This window comes from Triticum urartu, chromosome 6 (genome assembly GCF_003073215.2).
Source record: "Triticum urartu cultivar G1812 chromosome 6, Tu2.1, whole genome shotgun sequence".
Taxonomy (NCBI): Eukaryota; Viridiplantae; Streptophyta; class Magnoliopsida; order Poales; family Poaceae; genus Triticum; species Triticum urartu.
In genome coordinates, this window is record NC_053027.1 from 170,064,838 (window position 1) to 170,083,157 (window position 18,320).

The following is an 18,320-nucleotide window of genomic DNA, read 5'->3' on the forward strand; positions in this document are numbered from 1 at the left end:
AGTCATATAGTAGATATGATCAACATAGAGATGTTCACCATTGATCACTACCCCATCTCACATGATGATCGGACACGGGTTAGTTGATTTGGATCATGTGACACTTAGACAACTTGAGGGATGCCGATTTAAGTGGGAGTTCATTAGTACTTTGATTAATTGGACATAATTTATCATGAACTTAGTCCTGATAGTATTTGCAAATCTATGTTGTAGATCAATAGCTTGCAATGTAGCTCCCCTATTTTTTGATATGTTCCTAGAGAAAACTAAGTTGAAAAATGACAGTAGCAATGATGTGGACTGGGTGTGTGATCTGAAGATTATCCTCATTGCTGCATAGAAGAATTATGTCCTTGATGCACCGCTAGGTGACAGACCTATTGCAGGAACATATGCAGACGTTATGAATGTTTGGCAAGATCGATATGATGACTACTTGATAGTTTAGTGCGCCATGCTTTACGGCTTAGAACCGGGACTTCAAAAACGTTTTGAACGCCACGGAGCATATGAGATGTTCCAAGAGCTGAAATTGGTATTTTAGACTCATGCCCATGTCGAGAGGTATGAGACCTCTGACAAGTGCTTTGCCTACAAGATAGAGGAAAATAGCTCAGCTAGTGAGTATGTGCTCAGAATGTCTGGGTACTACAATCGCTTGAATCAAGTGGGAGTTAATCTTCCAGATAAGATAGTGATTGACAGAGTTCTCTAGTCACTATCACCAAGCTACTAGAACTTCGTGATGAACTATAATATGCAAGGGACAAAAATGATTCCCGAGCTCTTTGCGATGTTGAAATTAGCGAAGGTAGAAATAAAGAAAGAGCATCAATTGTTGATGGTTAACAAGATCACTAGTTTCAAGAAAAAGGGCAAGGGAAAGAAAGGGAACTTCAAGAAGAATGACAAGAAAGTTGTCACTCCCATCAAGAAGCCCAAAGCTGGACCCAAGCCTGAAACTGAGTGCTTCTACTGCGAAGGAAATGGTCACTGGAAGCGGAACTATCCCAAATACTTGGCGGATAAGAAGGATGGAAAAGTGAACAAAGGAATATTTGATATACATGTTATTGATGTGTATCTTACTAGTGTTCGTAGTCGCCCTGGGTATTTGATACATGTTCAGTTGTTGAGATTAGTAACTCGAAACAGGAGTTGCAGAATGAACAGAGACTAGTTAAGGGCGAAGTGACGATGTGTGTTGGAAGTGATTCCAAGGTTGATATGATCACCATCGCACACTCCCTCTACCTTCGAGATTAGTGTGTAACCTAAAATAAATGTTATTTGGTGTTTGCGTTAAGCATTAATATGATTACATCATGTTTATTGCAGTACTGTTATTCATTTAAGTCAGAGAATAATTGTTGTTCTGTTTACATGAATAAAACCTTCTGTGGTCATATACCCAAGGTGAATGGTTTATTGAATCTCGATCATAGTGATACACATATTCATAATATTGATGCCAAAAGATGCAAAGTTGATAATGATAGTGCAAAATATTTGTGGCACTATTGTTTAGGTCATATTGGTGTAAAGCACATGAAGAAACTCCATGCGGATGGACTTATGGAATCACTTGATTATGAATCATTTGATACTTGCGAACCATGCCTCATGGGCAAGATGGCTAAAACTGTTCTCCAGAACAATGGAGCGAGCTAATGACTTATTGGAAATAATACATACCGATGTATGCGGTCCGATGAGTATTGAGGCACGCGGCGGGTATTGTTATTTTTTCACCTTCACAAATGATTTGACTAGGTATGGGTATATCTACTTGATGAAACACAAGTCTGAAACATTTGAAAAGTTCAAATAATTTCAGAGTGAAGTGGAGAATCATCGTAACAAGAAAAAAAAGTTTCTACGATCTCATTGTGGAGGCAAATATTTGAGTTATGAGTTTGGCCTTCATTTAAAACAATGTGGAATAGTTTCACAACTCACGCCACCTAGAACACCACAGCGTAATGGTGCGTCCGAATGTCTTAACCATACTTTATTAGATATGGTGCGATCTATGATGTCTCTTACCGATTTACCACTATCGTTTTCGGGTTATCCATTAGAGACAACCGCATCCATGTTAAAAATGGCATCGTCTAAATCTGTTGAGACGACATTGTATGAACTATGGTTTGTCAAGAAACCTAAGCTGCCATTTCTTAAAGTTTGGGGTTGCGACACTTATGTCAAAAGGCTTCAGCCTAATAAGCTCGAACCCAAATCGAAGAAGTGCGTCTTCATAGGATACCCTAAGGGAACAATTGGGTACACCTTCTACCATAGATCCGAAGGCAAGGTCTTTGTTGCCAAGAATGGAACATTTCTAGAGAAGGAGTTTCTCTTGAAAGAAGTGAGTGGGAGGAAAGTAGAACTTGATGAGGTAATTGTACCTTCTCTCGATTTGGAATGTAGAACATCAGAGAAATCTGTTCCCGTGATGCCTACACTAACTAGAGAGGCACTCCCCTAATCTTGGCAATTGTTAAGGGGAGTGCCCAAACCCATGTATTTAGATCTCATTCTTCGGGGATGGTGATGAAGGAGTTGTTGATGAAATAGATTTGTTGTCCATCTTCCAAGGCAGAGGCTCACCATCATAGAAGGATGATCGAGTCTTCGGGATCCTCGAATCTGCAACCAAACTCATCCTCTTAAATCTATATTCATACTGACAATTTTGGTTTTGTAGGTCATAGATCTGGGCTTGGAGATGCTCAATTTTCTCATAAAGCCTGAAGATGGCCTCCTCAATGCTCTTGGGATCCAGCTTGTGCTTCTTGGTGTACTCCGCGATCATCATGTGATTTGCGTTGATTCCATGCTCCATCATCCCTTGGCACTTGAAAACTTGTTGCTCCATTGCTTCAAGCCTCGTCTCCATGCTTTCGGTCTTCTTTGGCCCCTCAACATCGCGGATGTGCTGCACCCCCTCACGCAACTCAATGGCTTGAGGGTGTCGCAACACCTCCGCAAGGTAGGGGTTGATGACCTTCTCGAAAAATTTGTCCTTGGGGGCGCTTGGAGACGTCATGATGATCTAGATCTGTCACAAAAACAACTCGAAAAAAAATAGGAGATATTGTCGTGGTACGGTGGTCAAAACCTTTGGGAGATCATATAATGATTTTTTACCGACCAAAAGAAGTATTGTGCAAGAAAACGGAGTCCGGAGGGCACATGAGGTGGCCACAAGGTCGGGGGGGCCAAGGGGGCGTGCCCTCCACCATTGTGGACGCCTCGTGTCTCTTTCGGACTACTTTTAATTTCCTATTTTTTAAATATTCCAAAACAGAGACAATTTATCATTGGAAACATTTTGGAGTCGGTTTACTTACCGTACCACATACCTATTCCTTTTCGGAGTCTGAAACGTTCTGGAAAGTGTCCCTTATGTACTCCTCTAGTGTTACAGTATCAATTATATTGGTCTCAACATTTATGGGAGTACCTGAGATGTAATGTTTGATTCTTTGACCATTTACCACCTTCGGATTTGTCCTTCGGCATTCTTGATTTTTATGGCACCGGAATGATAGACCGCCTTGATGATGTAAGGACCTTCCCATTTAGAGAGAAGCTTTCCTGCAAAAAATCTTAAACGAGAGTTGTATAGAAAAACATGATCACCTACATTAAACTCATGCTTTTGTATCCTTTTATCATGCCATCTTTTAACTTTTTCTTTAAACAACTTGGCATTCTCATAGACTTGGGTTCTCCATTAATCAATTGAGTTGATATCAAATAACCTCTTCTCACTGACAAGTTTGAAATCATAATTAAGCTCTTTAATAGCCCAATATTCCTTATGTTCTAGTTCAAGAGGTAAGTGACATGCCTTTACATAAACCATTTTATATGGAGACATACCCATAGGATTCTTATAATAAATTCTATAAGCCCACAAAGCATCATCAAGTTTCTTAGACCAATTCTTTCTAGATCTATTAATAGTCTTTTGCAAAATTAATTTAATCTCTCTATTACTCAATTCTAGTTGACCACTAGACTGAGGATGATATGGATATGCAATTCTATGGTTAACATCGTACTTAGCAAGCATTTTACGGAAAGCACCATGAATAAAATGTGAACCACTATTAGTCATTAAATATCCAGGGACTCCAAACCTCGAAAAAATAACTTCTTTAAGCATCTTAATAGAGGTGTTATGATCAGCACTACTAGTTGGAATGGCTTCTACCCACTTAGTAACGTAATCAACAACAACTAAAATATGTGTATACCCATTAGAGGAAGGAAAATGTCCCATATAATCAAAGCCCCAAACATCAAATGGTTTAATAACAAGTGAATAGTTCATAGGCATTTCCTGACGTCTACTAATATTACCAATTCTTTGACATTGATCACAAGACAAGACAAACTTGCTAGCATCCTTAAAGAGAGCGGGCAAATAGAACCCATATTGCAAAACCTTATGTGCAGTTCTATCTCCAGCGTGGTGTCCTCTGTAAGACTCAGAGTGGCACTTCTATAGGATCTGTTCCTGTTCATGCTCAGGTACACAACGTCTAATAACACCATCTACTCCTTCTTTATAAAGGTGTGGGTCATCCCAGAAGTAATGTCTTAAATCATAGAAAACCTTTTTCTTTTGCTGGTATGTGAAACTAGGTGGTATAAATTTATCAACAATATAATTAGCATAATCAGCATACCATGGAGTATTATGAGAGGCATTTATGACATTTAATTGTTCATCAGGAAAGCTATCATCAATAGGTAGTGGGTCATCAAGAACATTTTCTAACCTAGACAAGTTGTCTACAACGGGGTTCTCAGCTCCCTTTCTATCAATAATATATAAATCAAATTCTTGTAGTAAGCGAACCCATCTAATAAGTCTAGGTTTAGCATCTTTCTTTTCCATAAGGCATTTAATAGAAGCATGATTAGTGTGAACAGTTACTTTGGAATCAACAATATAAGGTCTGAACTTATCACATGCAAATACAATTGCTAAAAATTTCATTTTCGGTGGTAGCATAATTTCTCTGGGCACTATCTAGAGTTTTACTAGCATACTGAATAACATTTAGTTTCTTATCAACTCTTTGTCCTAGAACAACACCAATAGCACAATCACTAGCATCACACATAATTTCAAAGGGTAAATTCCAATCAGGTGGCTGAACAATAGGTGCAGAAATCAAGGCTTTCTTAAGTATTTCAAATGCTTCTACATAATCATCATAAAAACAAAAGGAACATCTTTTTGTAAGAGATTAGTGAGAGGCCTAGAAATTTTAGAGAAGTCTTTAATAAACCTCCTATAGAAACCAGCATGACCAAGGAAACTTCTTGTACCTTTGATATCTTTAGGGCACGACATCTTTTCAATAGCATCTACTTTAGCCTTATCAACTTCAATACCTCTTTCAGAAGTTTTATGCCCCAAGACAATACCTTCATTAACCATAAAGTGGCACTTCTCCCAATTCAATACAAGATTAGTTTCTTCACATCTCTGCAAAACTCAATCAAGGTTGCTTAAGCAATCATCAAAAGAAGTTCCGTAAACGGAGAAATCATCCATGAAAACATCAACAATCTTTTCACAAAAGTCGGAGAATATATCAGTCATACATCTTTGAAAGTTAGCAGGTGCATTACATAAACCAAAAGGCATACGTCTATAAGCAAAGGTACCGGAAGGGAAAGTAAAAGTGGTTTACTCTTGGTCTTCTTTTGACACAGGTATTTGAGAGAAACCAGAATAACCATGTAGAAAGCAGAAATGTGTATGCTTGGATAATCTTTCTAGCATTTGGTCAAAAAAAGGTAGAGGGTAATGATATTTTCTAGTAGCTTTATTTAATTTATGGAAATAAATTACCACTCTATAACCTGTAACAATTCTTTGAGGAATCAATTCGTTCTTATCATTAGGAACGACAGTAATACCTCCCTTCTTAGGGACACAATGAACGGGACTTACTCATTGACTATCAGCAATTGGATAAGTTATACCTGCCTCCAGAAGCTTTAGTATTTCATTTCTTACCACTTCTTTCATCTTAGGATTTAACCTTCTTGATGATCAACAACCGGTTTAATGTCTTTCTCCAATTTAATTTTGTGCTGACATAGAGTGGGACTAATGCACTTAAGATCATCAAGAGTATATCCAATAGCAGCATGGTGCTTCTTCGGAGTTTTCAATAATTTCTTTTCTTCATGCTCTGAAAGGCTAGCACTAATAATAATAGGACATATCTTCTTTTCATCAAGATAAGCATATTTCAGAGTATCAAGTAATTGTTTAAGCTCAAACATGGGATCACCCTTAGGTGGAGGAGGATCCCCAAGGATTTCAACAGGAAAATTGTGTTTCAAAATAGGTCCCTGATTAAAGAAAACTTCATCCATTTCTCTTCTTTCATTCATAAACATATCATTTTCATGGTCTAGCAAATATTGTTCTAAAGGATCATTAGGAGGCACGGAAATAAAAGCAAGACCAATAATTTCATCCTTACTAGGCAATTCTTTATCATGGGGTTGTCTATGAAATTTAGAGAAATTAAAATCATGAGACATGTCCCCTAAACCAACAGTAACAATATCTTTCTCATAGTCTATCTTAGCATTAGCAGTGTTGAAGAACGGTCTACCAAATATAATGGGACAAAAATTATCTTGTGGGGAACCAAGAACAAGAAAATCAGTAGGATATTTAATTTTCCCTCACAAGACTTCAACATCTCTAACAATCCCAATTGGTGATATAGTATCTTTATTAGCAAGCTTAATAGTAACATCAATATCTTCTATCTCAGCAGGCGCAATATCATTCATAATTTCTTTATATAAGGTATAAGGAATTGCACTCACACTAGCACCCACATCACATAAGCCATGATAACAATGATCTCCAATTTTAACAAAAACAACAAGCATGCCAACAATAGGTCTATGTTTATCTTTAGTATCAGGTTTAGCAATCCTAGCAACTTCATCACAGAAATAAATAACATGCCCATCAATATTATCAACCAAGAGATCTTTAACCATAGCAATACTAGGTTCAACTTTAATTTGCTCAGAGGGTTTAGGTGTTTTAGTATAACTCTTACGAACCACAGTTCAAGCTTTAGCATGATCCTTTATTCTAATAGGGAAAGGTGGTTTCTCAATGTAAGCAGTAGGAACAATAGGATCAACATTATAGATAATGGTTTCTTCTTCAGCTTTAATAGGTTGAACTACTTGAACTTCAATGGGAGGATTATATTTAAACCACTTCTCCTTAGGGATATCAACATGAGTAGCAAAATATTCACAAAAAGAAGCTACTATCTCAGAGTCAAGTCCATATTTAGTGCTAAAATCACGAAAAGCATCGGTATCCATAAAAGATTTAACATAATTAAACTTAAGGTTTATACCTGAATCCTTACCTTCATCGAGATCCCAATCTTCAGAGTTTCGTTTAATTCTTTCTAATAAGTCCCATTTGAATTCAATATCCTTCTTCATATAGGAACCCGTACAAGAAGTGTCGAGCATGGATCGATCATTATGAGAAAGCCAAGCATAAAAGTTTTGAATGATAATTTCTCTTGAGAGCTCATGATTGGGGAATAAATATAACATTGACTTAAGCGTCCCCCAAGCTTGAGCCATACTTTCTCCTTCATGAGGCCAAAAATTATATATATAATTCCGATCACGATGAACCAGATGCATATGATAAAACTTCTGATGAAACTCCAATTTCAATCGGTTGTAGTTCCATGATCTAATATCATCGAATAGCCTATACCATGTCAATGCCTTTCCCTTAAAAGATAAAGGGAAGACCTTCTTATTGATCACATCCTCGGGCATACGTGTAAGCTTAAATAATCCACAAACTTCTTCCACATAGATTAGGTGCATATCAGGATGTAATGTTCCATCTCCTGCATAAGGATTAGCTAGTTGTTTCTCTATCATACTCGAAGGAATTTCATAATAAATATTTTCAGTAGGTGCAGTAGGTTGAGGAGCAACTAATTGTGGTTCCGTTCGAGGTGAAGATACCCTGAACAAGCCCCTCAAAGGGTTATTTTCCATAGTAACAAGTAACAGTAAATTACAGCACACTATATAAATGTTTCCCTACCAAATTCCACTTACCAAAGGCACTTCACTCCCCGGCAATGGCGCCAGAAAAGAGTCTTGATGACCCACAAGTATAGGGGATCTATCTTAGTCCTTTCGATAAGTAAGAGTGTCGAATCCAACGAGGAGCAGAAGGAAATGACAAGCGGTTTTCAGCAAGGTACATATGCTCTGCAAGCACTGAAATTATCGGTAACAGATAGTTTTTTATAGGGTAAATTGTAACGGGTAGCAAGAAAATAAAGTAAACAAGGTGCATCAAGGTGGCCCAATCCTTTTTGTAGCAAAGGACAAGCCTGGACAAACTCTTATATAAAGCAAAGCGCTCCCGAGGACACATGGGAATTGTTGTCAAGCTAGTTTTCATCATGCTCATATGATTCACATTCGTTACTTTGATAATTTGATATGTGGGTGGACCGGTGCTTGGGTGCTGCCCTTCCTTGGACAAGCCTCCCACCCATGATTAACACCTCTCGCAAGCATCCGCAACTACAAAATAAGTATTAAGGTAAACCTAACCATAACATGAAACATGTGGATCCAAATCAGCCCATTACGAAGCAACACATAAACTAGGGTTTAAACTTCTGTCACTCTAGCAACCCATCATCTACTTATTACTTCCAAATGACTTCCCATAGGCCCAAATAATGGTGAAGTGTCATGTAGTCGACGTTCACATAACAGCAGTAGAGGAGAGACAACATACATCTCATCAAAGTATCAAACGAATACCAAATTCACATGATTACTTATAACAAGACTTCTCCCATGTCCTCAGAAACAAATGTAACTACTCACAAAGAATATTCGTAATCATAATCAGAGGAGTATTAATTATCGTTAAGGATCTTAACATATGATCTTCCATCGAATAAACCAAGTAGCATCAACTACAAGGAGTAATCAACACTACTAGCAACGCACATGTACCAATCTGAGGTTTTGGGGCCAAGATCAAATACAAGAGATGAACTAGGGTTTGAGAGGAGATGGTGCTGGTGAAGATGTTGATGGAGATTGACACCCTCTCGATGAGAGGATCGAAGATGATGACGATGACGATGATTTCCCCCTCCCAGAGGGATATTTCCCCGGCAGAACAGCTCCGCCGAAGCCCTAGATTGGTTCTGCCCAGGTTTCGCCTCAAGACGGCGGCGCTTCGTGCCGAAAGCTTCTTATTGATTTTTTCTAGGGTGAAAGACACCATATAGACAAAGATGGGCACCAAAGGCCTGCCAGGGGGCCCACAAGGTCGGGGGGCGCGCCCAAGGGGTAGGGTGCGCCCTGCACCCTTGTAGCTGGCTGGTGCCCCCCTCTGGTACTTTCTTCGCCCAATATTTTTTATTTATTCCAAAAACATGCTCCGTGAAGTTTCTGGACTTTTGGAGTTATGCAGAATAGGTCTCTAATATTTGCTCCTTTTCCAGCCCAGAATTCCAGCTGCCGGCATTCTCCCTCTTCATGTAAACCTTGTAAAATAAGAGAGAATAGGCATAAGTATTGTGATATAATGTGTAGTAACAACCCATAATGCATTAAATATCAACATAAAAGCATGATGCAAAATGGACGTATCAATAACCATACCTCGCCTAGAGGACCGGGCCGCTCAGGGTCGACGGGAGGAAGATGACGTCTCCCCTCCGTTTCTTGTTCAAATCTGCTATCCTCCTGCTCCCCTCAGCGACTACATCCTTCGCCGCGGCCATCGATTTTCCTTTCTCTACGGGGTTCTTCCCCATTTCTCCCCTCAGCGACTACATCCTTTGTCGCGGCCATCGATTTTCCTTTATCTGCGGGTTTCTTCCCCATTTCCGCTGCGACAATACGGATGGAGAAGCGATTCGATGGGAAGGGCGGCGGTGGACAGGAGGGTAAGAGGAGGAACTGTCATTCGGCTTGTGGAGGAAGAAGATGAGAAAGCAGGGCAAGAGACAGGTGAACCGTGCCACTCCACTTTTCCCCTGCTCTTAAGGGGGAGGCGTGGAACAGAGGCATGACACTTCATAAAGTTACTGTTTTACTTTAACTGCAATAGTCCCACGACCACACGACGCGCAGTAATTGCGTGAAGTGGACGTTGGATTGACTAGTCGCCATGGAAAACCGGCATGCGCAACCCTCTCTTGCCACATGTCCATGCACTGTTTTGAGGCCTAACCCAACGTGCCGTGTGACACCTATGGCTCAGGCCCGGGGGCTTATGTCAGGGAAAACAGACAGGGGTATGTATTTTCCCCAGACTCGTGCACGGACAGGCCAAGGCCGTGCCAGAGTGCAAGAAACTAAGATCTTTGAAGGACCTATATGCAGCTCAAGAGGACCAAGGTCAAGTCACGAGGACCAAGGGCCTGCTGGGACTCATGAAGGCAAAACCACCTCACCAACTACCCCGCCATGGCCCACGTCGTCGATCAGTGCGGTGTCAAGACGCAAAGTGACTAAGTGGCAGCCATTCGCCACATGGTGGCCTTTCTCTACAGGAAACACCTATGAACGACACCCGTCCTGCTACATGTCAAGCGAGCTGGTGCCGAGCTGGCAATACAAGCCCGACAAGGCTTGCCGGGCAACCAACGACGTGACGTTAAGCAGTGCATTTAATGCACCCTGACAGCCAGCAGAGTTAGGTATGATAGCACTGTTTGCTATCTTATCAGGGCATAATGACCACTTTGCCATTGTGGTGAACCCTTAATATATAAAAGCAGGCCCATGGAAACCATAGAAGAGGTTAGAAGGTTGGATAACACAAACGCTCATACGATTGTAGCCCCTGCCGCCCCTACCGGGCAAGTGTACTACGCACCACCACCACCCTTCCACCATCAATCCACCAAAGCAAGAGTAGGGGTTTACGCCTCACAGCAGCCCGAACCTGGGTAAAAATTGCCCGCGTGATCTCTGCCGTGTTGCCCCACACTCATCTGCTCTTTGTGCAACGCAACCTCCCCCGCCGAACCAGGAAGGGGCCCTCTGGTCCCATAGGTGGCCGTGGTTTCCCACGACATCCACAATTCATCAAATCTTGGCAAACACACCGCAAAAGAGTATTACATTAGATAGATCTGCAAGTACATCATGGAGAACATGGTATTGAGAATCAAAGAGAGAGAAGAAGCCATCTAGCTACTAGCTATGGACCCGTAGGTCTGAGGTAAACTACTAACGCTTCATCGAAAGGGCAATAGAGTTGATGTAGAATGCCTCCATGATCGAACCCCCCTCTGGCAGGACGCCGAAAAAGTCCCCAAGATGGGATCTCATGGGTACAGAAGTTTGTGGCGGTGGAAAAGTGTTTTCGTGGCTTCCCCTGTTGGTTTGGGGATATATGGGTATATATAGGCGAAAGAATTAGGTCAGGAGGTGCATGAGGGGCCCAGAAGGGTGGGGGGCGCGCCCTACACCCTGGGCGCGCCCTCCGTCCTTGTGGCAACCCCGTGGCTCCTCAGACTTCATCTCCATGTCTCCTGGTTGTCTTCTGGTCCAAGAAAAATCACCGCGAAGGTTTTATTCCTTTTGGACTCTGTTTGGTATTCCTTTCTACGAAACTCAAAAACAAGGAAAAAATAGGAACTGGCACTGGGCTCTAGGTTAATAGGTTAGTCCCAAAAATAATATAAAATAACATATAAATGCATATAAAACATCCAAAACAGATAATATAATAGCATGGAACAATCAAAAACTATAGATACATTGGAGACGTATCAATGACCGGGTGTGATAGACTCTACGTTCACATACAATGGGTGCAAGACAGTTCTGCACATGCAGAATACTTGGGTTAAACTTGACGAGGCTAGCATGTACAAACATGGCCTCGGAACACTAGAGACTGAAAGGTCGAACATGAATCATATAGTAGATATGATCAACATATAGAAGTTCACCATTGATGACTACCCCATCTCACGTGATGATCGGACATGGGTTAGTTTATTTGGATCACATATCACTTAGATTACTTGAGGGATGTCTATTTAAGTGGGAGTTCTTTAGTAATATGATTAATTGAACTTAACTCATCATAAACTTAGTATTATAGTTTTGCATATCTATGTTGTAGATCAATGGCCCGAGCTACCGTTCCCCTGAATTTTAATGCGTTCCTAGAGAAAGCTAAGTTGAAAGATGATGGTAGCAACTACACGGACTGGATCCGTAACTTGAGGATTATCCTCATTGCTCCATAGAAGAATTATGTCGTTGATGCACCGCTAGGTGAAAGGCTTGCCGCAGGAGCAGATGCTGATGTTTTGAACGTCTGGCAAGCTCGATCTGATGACTGCTCGATAGTTCAGTGTGCGATGCTTTACGGCTTAGAACCGGGACTTCAAAGACATTTTGAACATCATGGAGCATATGACATGTTCCAAGAGTTTAAGTTAATATTTCAAGCAAATGCTCGGGTTGAGAGATATGAAGTCTCCAACAAGTTCTATAGCTGCAAGATGGAGGAGAACAGTTCTGTCAGTGAACACATACTCAAAATGTCTGGGTATTATAATCACTTGACTCAGCTGGGAATTGATCTTCTAGTTTATTGTGTCATTGACAGAGTTCTTCAATCACTACCACCAAGCTACAAAGGCTTCTTGATGAACTATAATATGCAAGGGATGAACAAGACAATTCCCGAGCTCTTCGCAATGCTTAAGGCCGCGAAGGTAGAAATCAAGAAGGAGCATCAAGTGTTGATGGTTAACAAGACCACTAGTTTCAAGAAAAGGGCAAGGGAAAGGAAGGGAATTTCAAGAAGAATGGCAAGCAAGTTGCCACTCCCGGGAAGAAGCCCAAAGCTGGACCCAAGCCTGAAACTGAGTGCTTCTACTGCAAAGGGACTAGTCACTGGAAGCGGAACTGCCCCAAGTATTTGGCGGATAAGAAGGATGGCAAAGTGAACAAAGGTATATTTGATATACATGTTATTGATGTGTACCTTACTAATGCTCCTAGTAGCACCGGGGTATTTGATACTGGCTCAGTTGCTCATATTAAACGAAGATTGATGAAGGACGAGGTGACGATGCGTGTCAGGAATGGTTCCAAGGTCAATGTGACCGCCATCGGCACACTACCTCTACATCTACCATCGGGATTAGTTTTAGACCTGAATAATTGTTATTTGGTGCCAGCATTGAGCATGAACATTATATCTGGATCTTGTATAGTGCGAGACAGTTATTCATTTAAATCAGAGAATAATGGTTGTTCTATTTATATGAGTAATATCTTTTATGGTCATGCGCCCTTGAAGAGTGGTCTATTTTTGTTGAATCTCGATTGTGATGATAAACATATTCATAATATTGATGCCAAAAGATGCAAAGTTGATAATGATAGTGCAACATATTTGTGGCACTGCCATTTAGGTCATATTGGTGTAAAGCACATGAAGAAACTCCATACAGATGGACTTTTGGAATCACTTGATTATGAATCATTTGATACTTGCGAACCATGCATCATGGGCAAGATGGCTAAAACTCCATTCTTCGGAACAATGGAGCGAGCCAATGAGTTATTGGAAATAATACATACCGATGTATGCGGTCCATTGAGTGTTGAGGCACACAGCGGGTATTGTTATTTTCTGACCTTCACAGATGATTTGAGCAGATATGGGTATATCTACTTAATGAAACGCAAGTCTGAAACATTTGAAAAGTTCAAAGAATTTCATAGTGAAGTGGAGAATCATTGTGACAAGAAAATAAAGTTTCTATGATCTGATCATGGAGGTGAATATTTGAGTTACGAGTTTGGCCTTCATTTAAAACAATGTGGAATAGTTTCACAACTCACGCCACCTGGAACACCGCAGCGTAATGGTGTGTCCGAACGTCATAACTGTACTTTATTAGATATGGTGTGATATATGATGTCTCTTACCGATTTACTACTATCGTTTTGGGGTTATGCATTAGAGACAACTGCGTTCACATTAAATAGGGTATTGTCTAAATTCATTGAGACGGCACCGTATGAACTATGGTTTGGCAAGAAACCTAAGCTATCGTTTCTTAAAGTTTGGGGTTGCGACACTTATGTCAAAAGGCTTCAGCCTGATAAGCTCGAACCCAAATCAGAGAAGTGAGTCTTCATAGGATACCCTAATGAAACAATTGGGTAAACTTCTACCACAGATCCGAAGGCAAGATCTTTGTTGCTGAGAATGGAACATTTCTAGAGAAGGAGTTTCTCTCGAAAGAAGTGAGTGGGAGAAAAGTAGAACTTGATGAGGTAATTGTACCTTCCCTCAATTTGGAAAGTAGCACATCAAAGAAATCCATTCCTGTGATGCCTACACCAACTAGAGAGGAAGCTAATGATGATGATCATGAAACTTCAGATCATGTTACTACTGGACCTCGTAGGTTGAATAGAGCATGTTCCACACTAGAGTGGTATGGTAATCTTGTTCTGAAAGTCATGTTACTAGACCATGGCGAACCTACGAACTATGAAGAAGCTATGATGCACCGAAATCCAGTAAATGGCTTGAGGCCATGAAATCTGAGATATGATTCATGTATGAGAACAAAGTATGGACTCTGGTTGACTTGCCCGATGATCGGCAAGCCATTGGGAATATATGGATCTTCAAGAAGAAGACTGTCACTGATGGTAATGTCACCGTCTACAAAGCTCGACTTGTCGCGAATGGTTTTCAACAAGTTCAAGGGGTTGACTACGATGAGACCTTATCACCCGTAGCGATGCTTAAGTCACTCTGAATCATGTTAGCAATTGCCGCATTTTATTATTATGAAATTTGGCAAATGGACATCAAAACTACATTCCTTAATCGATTTCTTAAAGAGGAGTTGTATATGATGCAACCAGACGGTTTTGTCGATCCTAAAGTTGCTAATAAAATGTGCAAGCTCGAGCAATCCATCTATGGACTGGTACAAGCATCTTGGAGTTGGAATATACGCTTTGATGAGGTGATCAAAGCATATGGTTTTATACAGACTTTCGGTGAAGCCTGTATTTAAAAGAAAGTGAGTGGGAGCTCTGTAGCATTTTTGATATTATATGTAGATGACATATTGTTAATTGGAAATGATATAGAATTTCTGGATAGCATAAAAGGATACTTGGATAGAAGTTTTTCAATGAAAGACCTTGGTGAAGCTGCTTATATGTTGGGCATCAAGATCTATAAAGATAGATCAAGACACTTAATAGGACTTTCACAAAGCACATACCTTGATAAAGTTTTGAAGAAGTTCAAAATGGACCAGTCAAAGAAAAAGGGTTCTTGCCTGTGTTACAAGCAATACTGCAGGATGCTACTAACGCAACACTACGATCAGAGACCCTTCGACGAAACTGTGTGCGATGCAATAATCGCAAACGGTGATGTAAAAAAATGTCAAAAAAAGATGCAAAACGTTTGCGATGATTGATGCATCAAACACGGTTCATAATTTAGTTTTGTGTGCGATGAGGGGCATATGTTTCAGTTCAATGAACCGTTTGCGATGAGGCAAAAGAACAGAAACAGGCAGCCAGATGAAGGTGTGTGCGATATACAGTATACGGTTCACTTGGACGAACTGTTTGTGATTAGGCAACACAAAAGAAACGGTCAGCCAGATGAAGGTGTGTGCGATATACGGCATATGGTTCACTCAGATGAACTACTTGTGTTGAGCTAAGAGAACACAAACGGTTCAATTTAACAAGAAGTGTGTGATACACGGCAAACATGTCTGTAATCATAAATGTGTGCGAAGACCGATAATAACACAGACAATTGCTGCTAATAAGACGTGTGTGTTGTGCGTTGAGATTGCATACAGAACAACAACACACGTATATACACACACACACTTATAAGGACATGGTTGCATAACAAATTAAACATCCAATTACATAGGTGGCTACTACACACATGGCATTTGCACACACCAAAGTAAACTATTACCTGCATAATTACATAGGTGGCTACTACACACATGACATTTCCACACACCAAAGTAAACTATATATTACATGAATGATTAACTAGGATAAGCGATCATCTGATCATCATCTACTTCTTATGATGCTTGCTCTGCTTGTGGCTCGATCCGGCCTAGTCGATTTGAGTATCGAGGCACTTCCTCATGTCAACGATGTGCTTGTGCATCTAGTAGCATGTGTACACGCTCTTGGCCGCGAACCTGAGGTGAGGTTCATCCAGTTGCTGCATCCAAGCCCCGTGCTAGGATACGAGACGTGTTCTGTTGGCATCCTGCTTCATCTTTTCGCAGTATGGGTAGACAATGGTTGAGGCGAGTTCAACCAGGGAGTCCTTCGTGCTGCCCCAGACCCTATAGTGCTCACGGATTTTGACAAGGTTCTCGCAGGCCAAGCCCATAACCCCAAGCGCTTTTACATCGTCGGTGGTTTCCACCATAGCGAACTTGTAGTCGGTGTTGTTGACAAACCTGGCGAAACGGTCAGAAGGCTCCGTGGCCATGTAGTAGTGGTAGATGAGGACATGATGGCGCAACACAACTGGGTGACAGCGACCTTCTGATCTATGTTGGGACGACCGGTGGTGTGCTGGATCTCGATGCCGACCACCTTGTACTTGTCTCAAGCAAGCAACTGCTCAACGGTGTTGATGTAGTCGTCCACCACGGCCGGGTTGATCGTGTACACCACCGAGAGATCCATCTCCCTCGCGTGGGTCTCCACTTTATGCTCGCCGAACCCCATTGGAGCACCGCTAGACATCCCCTCTCTATGTGTCGTCGTGGGTGTGCTTGTTGTGTTGTGGGGAGCGATCGAAAGGTTGAAGAGACTAAGGTTATAATGGCCGTAGGAATTAAAGGGGGAAGCCAGACGGCCTAGAATATCGGCACGCCCTGATGGTAGTTCTAATTTGCAAGGCGTAACTCCATCGTGCCGCACGTAACTGCGTCGCATGGCAACGCGCGCGACGCAACCGCATGCATACGGGACCCCCGACGTGATCGTGCGCAGGCCCAACCACTGGCAGAGTGCGCATGGAGGGACACGAGCAGAGCGCTCCGCGGTTGTCTCAAGAGCGAGCAATCATATATATGCATATAGCAGTTGAACACACAAGGAAAACTTGTCCACAAGCCGAGCGCGTCGGCGGACGCGAGTTGATATGTCTCCATTGTATCTACTTTTCCAAACTCTTTTGCCCTTGTTTTGGACTCTAATTTGCATGATTTGAATGGAACTAACCCGGACTGACGCTGCTTTCAGTGGAATTGCCATGGTGTTATTTTTGTGCAGAAATAAAAGTTCTCGAAATGACCTGAAACTTCCCGAAGATCATTTTCGGAATAAATAAAAAATATTGGCGCAAGAATCAACCGAAGGGGGCCCAGACCCTGGCCACAAGGGTGGAGGGCGCACCCACCCCCCTGGGGCGTGCCCTCTACCTTATGGGCCCCACGAGGCTCCACCGATCTCAACTCCAACTCCATATATTCACGTCTAGGGTGGAAAAAAATCAGAGAGAAGGATTCATCGTGTTTTATGATACGGAGCCGCCGCCAAGCCCTGTTCTTCCTTGGGATGGCAGATCTGGAGTCCGTTTTGGGCTCCGAAGAGGGGAAATCGTCGCCATCGTCATCATCAACCATCCTCCATCACCAATTTCATGATGCTCTCCACCGTGCGTGAGTAATTCCATCACAGGCTTGCTGGACCGTGATGGGTTGGATGAGATTTACCATGTAATTAAGTTAGTTTTGTTAGGGTTTGATCCCTAGTATCCATTATGTTCTAAGATTGATGTTGCTATGACTTTGCTATGCCTAATGCTTGTCACTAGGGACCGGGTGCCATGATTTCAGATCTGAACCTATTATGTTTTCACGAATATATTTGTGTTCTTGATCCGATCTTGCAAGTTATAGTAACCTACTACCTGTTATGATCCGGCAACCCCGGAGTGACAATAGTCAGGACACTTCCCGGTGATGATCGCAGTTTGAGGAGTTCATGTATTCACTAAGTTCTAATGCCTTGGCCTGTTTCTCTATTAAAAGGAGGCCTTAATATCCCTTAGTTTCCAATAGGACCCCACTGCCACGGGAGGGTAGGACAAAAGATGTCATGCAAATTATTTTCCATAAGCACATATTACTATATTCGGAATACATGCCTACATTAATTATATTGAT